This window comes from Fukomys damarensis, unplaced genomic scaffold (genome assembly GCF_012274545.1).
Source record: "Fukomys damarensis isolate Sample0158 unplaced genomic scaffold, DMR_v1.0_HiC HiC_scaffold_39, whole genome shotgun sequence".
In the NCBI taxonomy this organism is placed as follows: Eukaryota; Metazoa; Chordata; class Mammalia; order Rodentia; family Bathyergidae; genus Fukomys; species Fukomys damarensis.
In genome coordinates this window covers 100,974,570-100,989,387 of record NW_022900951.1, presented here as the reverse complement: position 1 = coordinate 100,989,387, position 14,818 = coordinate 100,974,570, and the positions used below count along the sequence as shown (strand labels likewise).

The following is a 14,818-nucleotide window of genomic DNA, read 5'->3' as shown; positions in this document are numbered from 1 at the left end:
TCACCATAAGTGTATCACATATAGAAAACCACCATTAATGTTTTAGTGTTTATGCTTTTAGACTTTTTCCATGTATATCATACATTTTAATTCTCTAGGAATGCAGTCACACTATATAATGCTGTTTTATACTGTGCTATTTACACTTAATGTATTATGAATGTCTTCCCATACCAAAAAATACAGTGACATCAATGTGTTTAATTTGTTAGGTTGTCAGTTGTTATATCAAATACTAAGAAGCTACTCTTTAGCCATTTGCCATTTACCATATTAGAATTAAATTCCACCTACAGTAAATATTTAAAGCTATCAATTTCTTCAAGGTCTTTATCTTTCATAAAACCTTTTTGCATAACTGAGCCCTTTAATCTGCATTTCAACAGTGCCTACACTGCCCAATTAGCACTTGATTATATTTTATTCTATTTTGTTTTCCAGTTCTTTCATGAATGGTGGATTTTTCCTACAGACATAAATAGCTTTAGATGAGAAGCTAATACATATTGTTATCCTTCTCCAGTTCCGCTACTAACTTTAAAATGGTGTGAGGAAGAGTATACATGTTTATTTTGTTTAATCAATTAAGTAACTCTTATTTATGCAAGGTATTCCTAAAAGGAAATTAAGTGATGTTTAAAAGAAGGTTACTTTTTTGCCAGGAGAGCACAGCACCCAAGCATTATGATAGTGTTTCTTTTTTTCTGTGTCAGCTCTCATTTCTTACACATAGTAGGTCCATAATAAATATTTAATGAGTGAATGAATAAGTAGAGTACTTCCTTCAAGGAAATGCATTAGGCTGGGTCCCACCTTTTTCACAGTTTTAAAACTCTTGCTGAGCCAGGGATTTAGCTCAGCGGTTCAGTGGCCTGCCTTGCAAGCGCAAGGACCCGAGTTCAATCCCCTGTACCAAAAAAAAAAACAACAACAAACTCTTGTGGGTATTAATAAGGATTTCTGCATTAACAAAGAGAAGCATTGACCTTATACTGCCATGGAAACTGTAATCTTCTTGAGACAAGATCTTGCTATGTAGTTCAGGTTGGCCTTGAACTCACATGTAACCCAGGCCAGCTTTGAAATTGTGGTGATCCTCTTGCCTTAGGCGTGCACCACCACACCTGGCTGCTGCAATGCACTTGAGTTGTTTTTAGTATGGAAACTACTCATCTTACCTACCACATTCAACCTGCCACAGAGAGAATAAATATCTAAATTTTTTGCCAAATAAAGCGAGTAATTTGTTCTCTGCATCTTTTTTGTTAGAAACTAACAATAGAGTTCTGAACAGGATTTACACGAATTCTTGAAGCATCTGTAATGAGAGTGCCAAAACTTATATAACTACTAAAGCTAATATTAAACTAAGTTCTTCTCCTTGTCATAGCTAGTAGTATATTTTTCCTTTGGCTTGATTTATTCATCTTTGTATCCAAAAGTGGCATTTACCATAATCTGGTACATTTTGTTCATCCAATGCAGTAAGGGCTATAAGTATACCTAGCTCAGGCTTTGGACAGCTGAATATCTAATCCAACCAGGATACTTTTCATGTAAAGTTCTTAAAGCTGATGTTGTCAATATCTGGTCTGATCCAGTGAATGAACTAGAATATTTAAGGGAGTTAGATGCATAGTCTACATTAGGTATCTATCATATCTCCTTCAACTATACCGACAGTGTTTAAAGACCCTATTGGAGATCTTAAAATCACTCAGACAGCAAAAGCTATGTGCAGACATTGGTTGTTGTGAAGATGCTGGTCAGGACACTTAGATGCCTAGCTATAGCAACTATCTCCGTGCTGAATATAGACAGTGCTCACCCTTGTCAGTGAATCAGAAGTGAGGTTCTCATTATACGGACTGCTGCAGGGCAATTTCATAGACTTCCATTGAAGAAAAAATCATGCAAGAAATTATAAAAGCACAATGTTCAAACTGAGAGGAGAGTACTGCTTAATTGCTAGTTTCATCCTTTGGGATCTCCTGCAGGTTTTTTGTCACTCAAGAAAGGACAGTTTGGTTTGGGGTTATTTTTGGCTTGTTCTGTTTTATTTGCTTTACAACTACTGCGCACATCAGTTCCTTCTTCCTTCCCTCTTACAAGACAGCAACTGATTAATGGATTTCTTTAAGAAGAGATTTGATGTTTTTCCCCTCTACTTAGAAGCTCATAAAGAAAAGCTGTAGATCAGTAGAAAATGACAATGTACTTTTAGGGAGTACCATTTCTAAGTTTGGAAAGAGAGCTTGCCTTAAGACTTTAACAAGCAACATATTGCAATTATAGTGAGGCTAGGCTCTCCAATATGTGCTTAATTATGCAAGGTAAGACAGGTAAATGCTAATCTGCAAGACAGCTAATTTATTTTCCAAATCTATTTTAAAAATAAGATGAAACAAAATTTGTTTTTGACATCATTCATCCTAAAGTCAGAGTAAATTATCAAAACAGGATTAAAAACTAGTCAGCAAAGGTGAAACGGTCAGAAGGGGTTTTTAGTTTGTTTGTTTTTTGAGAAATGACAGCAAATTGCACTGAATGCCAAATTAGGAAAACAGCTTTTCTGTTTATGTCCATGTTTCTTTGACTGGCCCTGAGCAAGTCACTGTACCTCACTGTGGTTCCCTTTTCCTGAGCACTAAAATAGACTTAGTAATGTCATTGACTAGTTATTTCATATCAGGCATTTAAACACTGTGTTCTGAGATTCCTCAGTTGCACACTGAAGGGCTCAGGATGATCTTGCTCCAATCTGTAATGTATTACAAAAAGCATAGCTATAATGTAATGAGTGCCTGTTGTGTGCCACACACTGTGCTAGATAGTTTACACAAGCTATTTCTAATTTCCACAACAATGCCTAAGTTTGTACTGTAGTATTCTTCCCCATTGTACAAACAAGGAAATGGAAACAGATAGGTTAAGAAACTTATTCTGGGTGACACAGTTAACAGAAAACAAGAATGGAATTCAAAGCAAGTCTGCCAGACTCCAAACAGTGCAAAGAAAAGACCAGTGATATCTGACTGCCTTCCTACTAAAATCCACGACCTCTGGGAAGGATTGAAATATTGGAAAATAGTTTCAATCTAAAGACATGTTTTCAATGGATACAAAGTAGTTTTACTTACAAGATAAATAATTTATAGTCTAGTTTCCTTTTCCAATTAAAATAATTTCTCTGATTTTTTTTTACCAAGTGTATCCATAGTGCACTGTATCGATTGCATTTGCATAGTTGTAAATTAATTATTCAAATAAATCTCCAGGAAACCTTGTCACTTCTCTTTGGAAGATTCTGCAGTTAGGAACTTCACCAAATTTTCTTTAAGGGGCCAAGGTAGGAAACCTTCATTTCATTAAATTTCTTGACTATCATAGTACCTGCAAATTTTGTTTGAAGGAAAAATGGAAGCATCCCCAAATATAATTTCATATGATAGTCTCTGGGCACTTCTGAAGAGAAGTCTTTATCTGATCCAGTTGTGTGCACTTTGATTTGAATCCCAATAAAGAGAAACGTTTGCCTTTCTGCTCATCAATACTTCAGTGTAATGGGGCAAGGAAAAAGTTTAGCAAAGGGGTTGACAAGTGCTAATCCCTGGCATTGACTTTGAAAGATGCTTTCGAAGCATACGTGGATGATGTAGTTGAAACTTAGGTTCCATTTATTTTTTTTACTGCAACTTTCGTTAGTTCTACAGAGAACTCAAACTAATGAGTCATGTAATAGATGACCAAGTCCTTAAGCAAAATGTGAAATGGTATGAGGTGGGGATATAAAATAAAATTTGTGACAAGCTTGAATGCATTTTTTTTAAGTAGCTACAGTAGGTTAAGGAGTGAATGGACAGGATGAAATTAATCAATGACTTAATTTGGTTTTTCTTGGACCTCACCAAGGATTGTGTCTCTATTTTCATGTATGTGTTTAAGTATATTGACCTTAGAAGTCAGCAGGACATAAGCAATATCCAGATGAGGGCAAACAGTTGTTCCACAGGAAAGAAATTATGCTTTTCACAGCTCCCAAAAGTGGTTCTGAGGGCCAGGGATTTAGCTCATTGGTTCCACCACCTGCCTTGCAAGCACAAGGACCAGAGTTCAATCCCCGGTACAAAAAAAAAAAAAAAAAAAAAAAAAAAAAAAAAAAGTGGTTCTGAGGATCATAACACTAACCATACAGAATTCACTTTAACTTTATTACCAGTTATGAAATCTGGGTATATTAAAATCTAGACACAATCTATTATTGTCCCTTCTCAGATCTAGCTGAGGTAGATTGTGAAACTCTACTCCTTCCCTCTGTCATTGGCTTACTACTTTGAAAAGCTATATATGAAGTTAGCGAAAAAATGCTCAGACTATAATTAGTGACTTCTTACTGATGTCATTGTTGTCTATGAGCAAGAGGATATAATACAGAAACAGGAATGAGAATGTTCTTTTGATTTTCCTATGTAATGAGTGCAGTAAGGGTTTTTTCTAAATTCCTTTAGTGAATTATATGTGTTAGTGTTTTACCATTTGGATGGATTCTAAGGACAAACCTGAACAAAATTACAGGCTAGCCATGGCATGAATAAAATGAACGGTGTACTTAGGAAACTACAAATAAGTAAGTATTGCTACAATAAAAGTATTTGAGGATAATAGGAAAAGGAGGGCCAGGAATATGAAGTTAGGATTTTTTTCCTGTACATGAAGGATTTGAAACTAGAGAATGACATGATCATCAGATGCGTGCATTTTGTATAAGTTTGAAGACAGAATAGTTAAGTGCACTGAGACAAAACTGAGGCAAAGAGCCCCTACAGATTACTAATATTTACAAAGCAGTCAATGGAAGGGGATATGGTAAACAAGACAGAGAAAAGAAAAGCCTTCAGGAAAAGGGAGAAGGGACTGACAAAACATTGTGTCCAGGAAGCCAAGGGAATAGCCTGTTTCAAGGAGATGTAGAAAATGGTATAAAATGTCATTCATTTGTAGCCATTGAATTAGGCAATGAGGCATTCATTGATGACCCTGCTATTGGTGGTTTCAATGGCAGTATCAGTGGGAGCTAGATTTCAATCGTTTGATGAACCAATGAGAAGCGACAGAATAAATATCACTAATGAAGATGACTTCTGGGAAGCTTCATTGTGAAAGACAGAATGATAAATAGTGAGAAGCTAAGGAATTTAAGGATGCTTTTTCTATAGGAGGGATGGGGTGATGGTTATAGGTCAGTGGAAAGACAGAGAAGACAGGGAATAAATTATAGAAAGATCTATAGAAAACTAGAAGGGAGTAACCTTTGAATAAGAGGGGAGAATAAAGAGGCCATGCTAAGATTAAGTGTAGAGATAGGGTTAAGTTTGGAGGTGGAAGGAGCTGAAAGGTTGATGATTCTCTATCTGATCCTATCTGATCACCTCATTGATCTCAGAGAAATGGACTTTCCTGCTGAAAATGGACAGCAACATTCGACTTTTTGAGAAGTACAAAAGATAGGGGTAATTCACTGAGTGATGTGTGCTTTCTGGGTATGATCAATATTTTGCCACCCATAACCATATTCCTATTTCAGTTTCAAAGCATTTCCTATGAGAGTTTGTCTCCAACATCCTTGTGTTAGGATCAGAGGCATCTGGAGAAAAGATATGCTTGATAAATTCTAAAATTGAGGCAAAAATATTTGTTTTTCATCCCTCTGTGATCCTGTGCTGTTTTCATTTAGGGGAATTTCTTCTTCACCTAGGTCATTGGCCTCTCATTTTACCGTAGCTACAACAGAGGATGCTTGGTGCCTATTTTGCAACCAGATTAGGAGTTTATCCTGTTTTATACACAGGTGGCATAATATGTCTGCTTATGATGGTCTAAAGAGTTGACCTTAGAGTATATCAGCAGCTAGAACTTGAGAAGCTTTCTACCTTTTCTGCTCCCACTGTGCAGCCATAAATTTATTGGTGTGAAAAGGCAAACAAGAGAAAGGCAATTATACCTAACCTTGGCTAATCGCCTGTTCTGCCTATGTACCACCCATGGTTGAGAAGACCTCCATTAAGTTCATTCAAGTTTAATAAAGGCACAGATGCTTTTTTTTTTTTTTTTTTTTTTTTGGTACCAGGGATTGAACTTGGGTCCTTGCACTTTCAAGGCAGGCCACCAGACCGCTGAGCTAAATCCCTGGCTCAGATGCTTTATTAAAAGAAAATTTATTCTCATGTATTTTAATTTTCATCTATGTATCACATTTTATCAAACACTAATATTTTAGAGTCCAAATACCATGATAGATAATCTCCAAATTTCTGGAGTAAAATAGAACTGTATACAGATCCCAGATCTTCAATTCATTAAATATGTGATTTTGGGCAAATCATCTAACTTCCCTGAGCTTCAGCTCCTCACCTGTAAAACTGGAATGCTAGTAATGGGGCCTACAGAACAGGGTTACTCGATAAGGCATATAAAATGCCTAGTGCAATGCCCAGCACAGTAAATATTTCCTGTCTTTATTGTCAGTGTTGCTGTTTTGCTACTAATAGTAATAATGATTATAATAGTGACATGACATGGAATAAGTTACTTGGAAGAGGGCAAGCTCCATGTCCTACATAGGAATTGTGCCACAAAAGAAGCAAGAGGTGAGGCATGGTTGGATTTAGGTTTTGTATATCATTTGGCTAACTGATCCCACCCAACCCTGAGCTGCAGTGATTTTTGCATTGCCTTCTTATACATGTTGTATTTGGGGGAACCCCAAAAGGCTCACCTAAGCAAAATACTTCGTTTTGCAGCCTATCATTTTACTATGAAATTCATTCTACAAGAATTCTCTCCAGATGTGAACTTAGTGTTCAGTACAAGGAATTGCCTGGAAGAACAGAATATTCCTCATTAAAATACATTACGGGGGCCTTGAGAGGATGGAGGAGAGAATGGATATGTTCATACAGACAAGATCACCTAAGGAGGGCGATCCTACATGGGATGTACCTAAGATAGCATGGGAAGGTGTGATATTTAGGGTATCTGGTACAGTATCAGTGAAGTGGGGGGAAGTAAAAGAATAATAATGAAATACAGGCATGCTTCAATGCTCAAGTCTGTTATAGAATATGCTGTGATATTTGTATATAATCTACACACATCCTCCTGCATACTTTAAATCACCTCTAGATTACTTATAATATTTAATATACTGGAAATGCTATATAAATAGTTGTCATCTTGCATTGTTTAAGGAATGATGACAAGAAAAAATATAGATGAGCTTTAGTAAAAAGTATTTTCAACTTATGGTTGGTTGAATCTGAGGGTGTAAAACCCAGGGATACAACAGACTGGTGATACTTCACCTTCACAATATCGTGTAGAAAGAAACTTAGACCTCTACATGTAAAAACTGACGGCACAGAATTATGATTCTTCCTTTTCTTTAAGATCAGTAGCCAAATTGGCTTAGCTTCCTTAGCATAGCTCCTCAGTATCACACCACTCTTCTCTGTACACTTAAGAATCTCCTTGGCTGACTAAAAAGAAAAGTCTCTGGCCAAAAAGGAAAAAAAAATGACAGAGATCACACACTAACAGGCTGCAAATCACTTAAATCATATTTTGAGTGGTGTATTATGGTAACCTATAAATAACTAATTGCATAAAATTGCTTTAGTAGTTTCTAGATGGCAGCTTTAATTAAAAGCACCAGAGACATTTAGAAGTTTAGAAATGGATGGCATGTAATTTGCCCTTTTACCAACCATAAAATGGTAATTAAGGAATTTGATTCACTTCTTCCTATTAAAAGTTTTATGAGAATAGCAAGTTCCTTCTAAATACAGTTTCTCTTCAGCAGAAGGTAGTACATTTGCTTTATCAGTCTTCTTCAGCAGAGTGAGATGTTTTAATGCACAAATTCTTCAGAAGTTAATTAGGAAATTTCTTTCAATTCAAAATGTTTGTTTTTAAGATTCTAAATCATGAAATCATATTAGAGTTAAAACTTTGATCATGGTCACATACTGCTCCATCATCGATACAAGCTGCCCAGTAATTTCAATTTTATCAGATGCATGGAGCTGAACATAAAATCAAAAAAAAATAAGAAAGTAATTTCCTGGTGAATCTAGCCTGTTTTGCTGTTTTTTGAAGGAATTCTCCAACTACAGAGTATTGACTTTACAAAGAATCCAGGATATTTACTCCACAATAGAGAAATTATCAGACAATGTTTTAACCTCATTGATCTTGTAGAAATGCTGGATAAGTGGGCAGGTATATAAGGTAAAACTTGACACACAGCAAAGCAAGATATCTTTGGAAATCCATGAATTAACTTCATCATGGGCTAAAACCCCAGCTGGAAATAGAGTCAGGAAGTCTATTTTTATGTTATAATTGAACAATTGGTTGTAATTTTTGGCCATTTCAGCCCAGTGATTACAGATGGCATGACACAGAGCATTTACACCAGCATCACTAAGGACTTGGTCTATATGCACATAAGAAATGCAGCTGCTATTTTTTCTTAAATCAAACAAAAAAGTTTTACAAGTTTTCAAAACTCGTTGAATGCAGATATCAAACTGGTAAAGTGGAGGGTGTCTGAAATGTCTCCTCTTCCTTCTTTCAGTGACTCTCTAAAGGCCTCAGCTGTGTCCTCTACAAAGAAATCCAACCTTTCCTCTTGTGTCACCCCTAATCAGAACTGGGTGTGCACACAATAGTATACTAAAGTAGAATGAGACTGTGAGAGGAGGGTTTTATCACTGACATTTAGAATTTCCAATGAATGGTGATAGTAAAAACAGACATACTATTCATCAGGTTTCTTATCATTTTTAATATTGCTGCAGAAAGTGCTCTTCCCCTCACCTTCAGCACCCAAGACAGATGATGCCTACCCTCTTCACCTTAATAAATCCCTGCAGGTAGTAAGGAAAATACAAAATAATGTTCAACAAAAAGTTCAGGACACAAAAATCCATGTACTATGTGCTGCTACATCTGTAAGGGTACAAAGGTACAGTGTACATATAGAGAAAATGTTTGCAATAAAGTACACATAAATGTTAACAATGCTAATTGTCACATAAGGAATTATAGGACATTGTTTTCTTCTCCTTAATTTTCTGAGCACTTAAAAATAGTTTAACAAAAGACAAAAATTTTAACTTTCAATTTAAGTGCTGTGGTAATACTTAAATATTAGTTTTCAATTGATTAAGTATTATGATACAGTTTTGTATAATTCAAATACATATATACATGCTATTTTCACACACACACACACACACACACACACACACACTACACTGTCCTATGGCTTGATCTCTGAAGAATTAGGTCTCTGCTTTCGTAGATGAGAGTTCTACAGGAATGCATGTCATAGTACTAATGGTTGACAATGAGTTAGTCTCATCTAAACATGGTCTGAGATGCCTACTAATGGGGTAACACTACAAGTCAAGAATTAAAGCTAAATGGAAAGCCTTGGAACCCCAGCAGGCAAGTCATAGAAGGAATTTCAGTAACATTTACTTTTTTAAAGTAGCATAAAAGAGAAAAATGTAAACGATCCATAATCTCACCATCTAGACAAACCCTAGTGGTATTGAAAAATAAAAACAATACTATCTGTGATTTGAACTTTGAACTGTATAGAAAGATGCAAAAAGAAATATTCGCGATCCTTTACCACAAACACACAGACCGGAGTCCTTCTCTCTTTATATTCTCCCTTGAATCAAAGCAACAATACTATGAAGATTATTCCTTGTCCCTCTTTCTTTCATTTAATAATTTATCTCGAAAATCTTTCTGTCCAAGTTTTTAATCATGAATTAAAAGTTTCAGTGTGGTCCTTTAAGTGTCCTAGCATGCTTGGATGTTCGGTTCATAGTTTATTTAAAAAGAAAATTTGTTTTTCAATAAAGCCTGGTGGCTCCAGGTAAAAGAACATACAGGTAGTAAAATTAGAAGTCATACTTTTAAAGGGGTTTATTATGAAAGTGTTCATATATACATAAAATTAAAGAAAATTGTGATAAATCCCCCGTAGCCCATTATCTGACTTCGAGTGATATCCACATGTAGCCACTCTTGTTTCTTTTCCCTCCCTTAGCAACATGTACACACACCCCATGCACTTCACTCTACAAAAATAAAAATATTTTTATGAAAAACTCTGACATCTCATATATTATCCAATGTTTGGTTTTCATCTGATTTTCTCAAACAAATATTTCTATACTAGGGTCTAAACTACATCCACATATTTCATTTGATAATTTGTTACAGAAATTGGGTCAGTTGGTTGAATTTCTGCTATACTAGATTTGGTTGTTTTCATCCTCATTGTACCCAACCTGTTTTATCATGTATACTTCCTATACAGTTACTATAAAATTGAGATCTTTGGCTAAAAGAATTATTTTCATAGTCATGTACATATATACCACTTTAAGAGTTGCTTAACACAGCAATATAAGGCTGTATCATAGTTTCTTAAACCAGCTGCATGTTGATGGACATGTTTGTTTTAATCTTTTATTGTTACAGTGCTGCTGTTTTCTCACTATCTCACTGGATTATCAGCATATTTCCTTAACATGTGTAAAGTTTGTGTTCTGCTAGAAGCTTTCCCATAGTAGAAGTATTTTTAAGGCAGGCTTTTCAGTAACCCTTAAATCACACCATGTTTCTTTAGCACTAGAGACCTGTGAAATTTGAAAAATTTAGGAAGCAGTTAAAATCAGAAACTTTAGAAATGCACAGATAAAACCGCAGAAATAAATACATTTTGAAATCATCTCCAAGCCACTGTTTTCTCATCCTTAGAATCTCATACAGGATGAAATGATACAAGATGGGTTCAACCAATGCCTGGTACAGATAAAATACTGACTAAAATATAGTGATGAGAATGAGGATAAGAATTAAAATAGTTTTAAATTAATTATGGATATTAATTGGATTGCTTTTCAAATTAATAATAAATATTTTGTTTTCAGAATGGTTTGTACGCAAATTCCTATTTTTTGAAATTTCATGTATTGCATATACACACCCCCAAATTTGGTTCCCTTTACTTTCAAAATTCATTATCCAACTAAACGGAAAATAGTAACCATGTCAAAGAGAGGTACTGAGGCGACCTTACTTAGAGAAAAATGGATGAAAGGTCACAAGGGCCTATAAGCATAAGGAGACATCTGCTAGGAAATATACAACACAGTATAAAAAATTAAAACAAGCTAATAATCCAATAAAAATTTTTGAATGATAGCACATTATACAACAATAAAGATGAGTGAATTACATCTACATGTAAAAGCACTGATAGGCACAAAAACATAATGTTGTGTGAATGAAAGGCAAAGTTGTAAAAGGATACATAAGGTGTGGTATTTATATATTCATTGTGGTAAAGTATATGGCACATAGTATAATGTTACTATTTTAAGCATACAGTTCTGAAACATTAAGTAGATTTACAGTGCTGTGCAACCATCGCTGCCATCTATTTCCTACATAATTTTTTTATGTTAGGAATGGAACTGAGGGCCTCATTCATGTTATGCATGCACTCTACCACTTAGCTACACCCCAAGCCCACCTACATAATTTTGAAAGCACCAAAACATGCACATATATCATTTATGGATGTAGCATGTTTAGTAATGTATAAAAACATGCATGGGAACTATAGCCACTAACTTCACAATAATGCTTAGCTCTGGAAAGAGAAGGAAAAAGGATGGAGGGATAAGAAGATGGGGCTTTGGCTACATTGACATTTCCTTTTGTAAAAGAGATCTGCTAACATCAGTTAAATTGGGGTGAAGAATACCTGGTGATCTGTGGTAGGATTTTCTGGGTTGTCTGCCATTTGAAATATTTCATAATTTTGAAGCATTTGAAATGAGAAAGAGGATTTACAAAGCAACTTGAAAAATTTTACCTGATGATTCCATTTCAAAAGTAATTAGTTCAATTTAGTTTAGTATTATTCTGTTTTATTTAAATAAGGCTTTCTGTAATACAGAAATCATAGTCAAAATATGTACCAACCTAAAAACTGTAATGGTACATAAGATCCTAATAATATTGACAATGTGAAATAGGAAGAAAAGGGCTAAAGGTGTAGGGGAAGTGGGAAGGGTAGGGGAAAGGGAATAAGGGAAAAGAGAAAAATATGAGAAAATGGAAATAAAGTTTTTATAAATAGGGAATAGAGGGCGTGAAGGGAGGGCAGGGACATGGGGAAAAAATGAGAACCAAGACCTGTCATGTAAAGGTACAAGATCCCAATGACAAATGCAACTGTGCTGTATACCTAAAATGTACCAATAAACTCAGTGAGAAAAAATATATATACCAACCTGTAAGGCACAAATACTAACATCAAAACACACTGGCTGTAGCCTTGGAATAGGGATTTTAAGGCCCTTGTCAATGACTGACATTATTCTCATATTTTCTGAGAAGATTGGATTTAAGTCTCTTTCTTTAGCAAAAGAATCCACCACCACCTTGAGTATGTGTCCCTGTGCTGAGTTCCTTAAATTGTTGATTGTGAACTTCCTGAAAGAGTCTAAGTACAGTATAATGAGTCAACTTTATGACTGACCAAAAAAAGTCACTGTTTCCATAGGAATGAGTTCTGGTCCATTTAAAGTTTCTCCCTGAGGATTCACAGGCTTAATAACTCAAATATGAGGTTATCTTCAAGCCTCAAATATCAAAGTCTAGCAAAAAGCCCCAGTGCTGTTTGCTCTATTTTTCTTCAAGTTTCATTTACTAGTGATTTCATTTGGTTTTTCAAAAATCTTACTATACTGTGTAATAGGTTTTGAAACGAAGGAAGGTGGGTAGAGGTGTCCCATTTTACCACTGTTTACTGAGAAAAAGAAGCTGATTACAGTAGTAATTTCTTTGAGTGGGCCAGATACATTTCTCAGTTTAGAAGATATCTCTAGCCACGGAAATTGAAGCCATGGTAATATATTGATAGTTCTTCTTTGTCCCTGCCCAAGCCACAACCCAAGACTAGTTTGGTTTCCATGATCCTTTCTCTGTTTTCCTGAACAAAGTCAAATCAGAATTTCAGGAAAGCTACTGCTCCAGCCCTGCTTTAAGACTTGGAGTCATTCATAAGGTGCTTTCTCACCTTTCCCAGAATAGTGAAGCTGGGAGCATTCCTAGAGTGAATTGGAGAAAGCTGCTCTTACATATTCTGATTTTATTTTATTAAGCTTAAAATTTTTGAAAAAGCACAGATCAACACATATCACTTATTTTTTTTATAATTCTTGGCATTATTTTATTTCCCAAATATATCTGGTTTAGTCTTAACAAAATCACTTTATTCAACTAATCAATTTGAATTTTTAAAAATCTAGTTAATTAACAAGTGACCAAAATCACAGGCTTCCTGAACTGGTCAGAAGTTGCTATTTTCTAGTTGCCGGAAATGCTGAAGATGCTGAGCTGTTGAATTAAAGAATTATTGAAGTTCAAAAATGGTATATAGCAGTATCTTTGACATTGAGAAATGGGAAGAAAGGAGCTAAAGGTGTAGGGAAGGTGTGATGGGCATGGAAGGGTGAAAAGGGAAAAGAAAAAAATGTGAGATAATGAAAAGATGGAAATAAAGTGTTTGTAGATGGGGAGGGGAGGAGGGGTGAAGGGAGGGCAGGGACAAGGGGAAAAAATGAGAACCAAGACTTGTCATGTAGAGGTACAAGATCCCAAAAATGAATGTAACTGTACTGTATCCCTAAAATGTACCAATAAACTCAATTTAAGATGAACCAAAAAAAATGGTATATAGCAGTATCTTAACATGCCTCAGTTCAGTTTTGTTTTATCTCCTTTATAAGACTCACTGAATACTACTAATTACTCTTTTTTGACTTTTCAAAATGTTCTATTTCTAATGAAGATCTTAGTAATTTATTCTGTAAACATATTTCTGCTATATGCAGCAACTGTGCTAATATGATACTCAAGCACGTGTGGCCATCTCTCACTATGCAAAACCTTCTGATTATCAGAGAGGTATCCAGAGATGTCATCGTCTTAATACTTTGAATATATTTAATGATATCAATAAAGACACTAGTGCCAAGAGCCCCACTTTCCTCTTGTTAAGAGTCCCACTAGTTTTAGCTACTCTGTCAAACTCACAGCATGGCCCCAGCACATCTTGTTAGAAAAATAACAATGTTCAGTGAGTTCTGCTTCTTTGATAAGAATTTCAGGCAGCAAATTTTAAAAATCAGAACTGAAGTGAAAAGACACGGTGCCTGCCCTTGAGTGGTATATAATCTGGCTTAGGAAGAGTCTATAATCCAACATTACCTTTTTGTGATATAAACTTTAAACATTACAAGGGTTAGGAGAATAGAGACTGAATTGGTATCTGAAGAACGGGGCAGAGAGAAAATGAGTAGAAGAGGGAAGTTGAGGAAAAGAAAGGCATCTGGTAAAGGGCCTACACACAACGCTAAAGAAAACCTGAGAACTAGGCTCTAACCTCTATTCTTAATACATTAAATGAACTCCAAACGGAATAATAACTCAAAGCACAAGGCAAAAGAGAGGAAGACAGGGCAGTGGAGAATAATGCAGTATCCGTAGATGGAAAATAAATGACTTAGTCCTTCCTGTGAGGGTAGGGTGGTCATAAAGTGGATTTGTTAAGATGGTCCTAACTCCACATATAAAATGTGTTGTTGAATCCAGTCAAAAACATTCCGTATTCTTATTTCGGTCCAGTCTTTAAATTAGCAACTTCATGTCGTATTACTCC

General features: G+C 35.4%; 1 protein-coding gene across 1 annotated transcript in view; it reads left to right on the top strand.

The window, feature by feature from the left end:
• The window catches only part of Tenm1 (teneurin transmembrane protein 1), a 788,119-nt gene that overhangs the window by 692,898 nt on the left and 80,403 nt on the right, over positions 1-14,818 (top strand). The gene's annotated exons all lie outside the window — the stretch shown is intronic.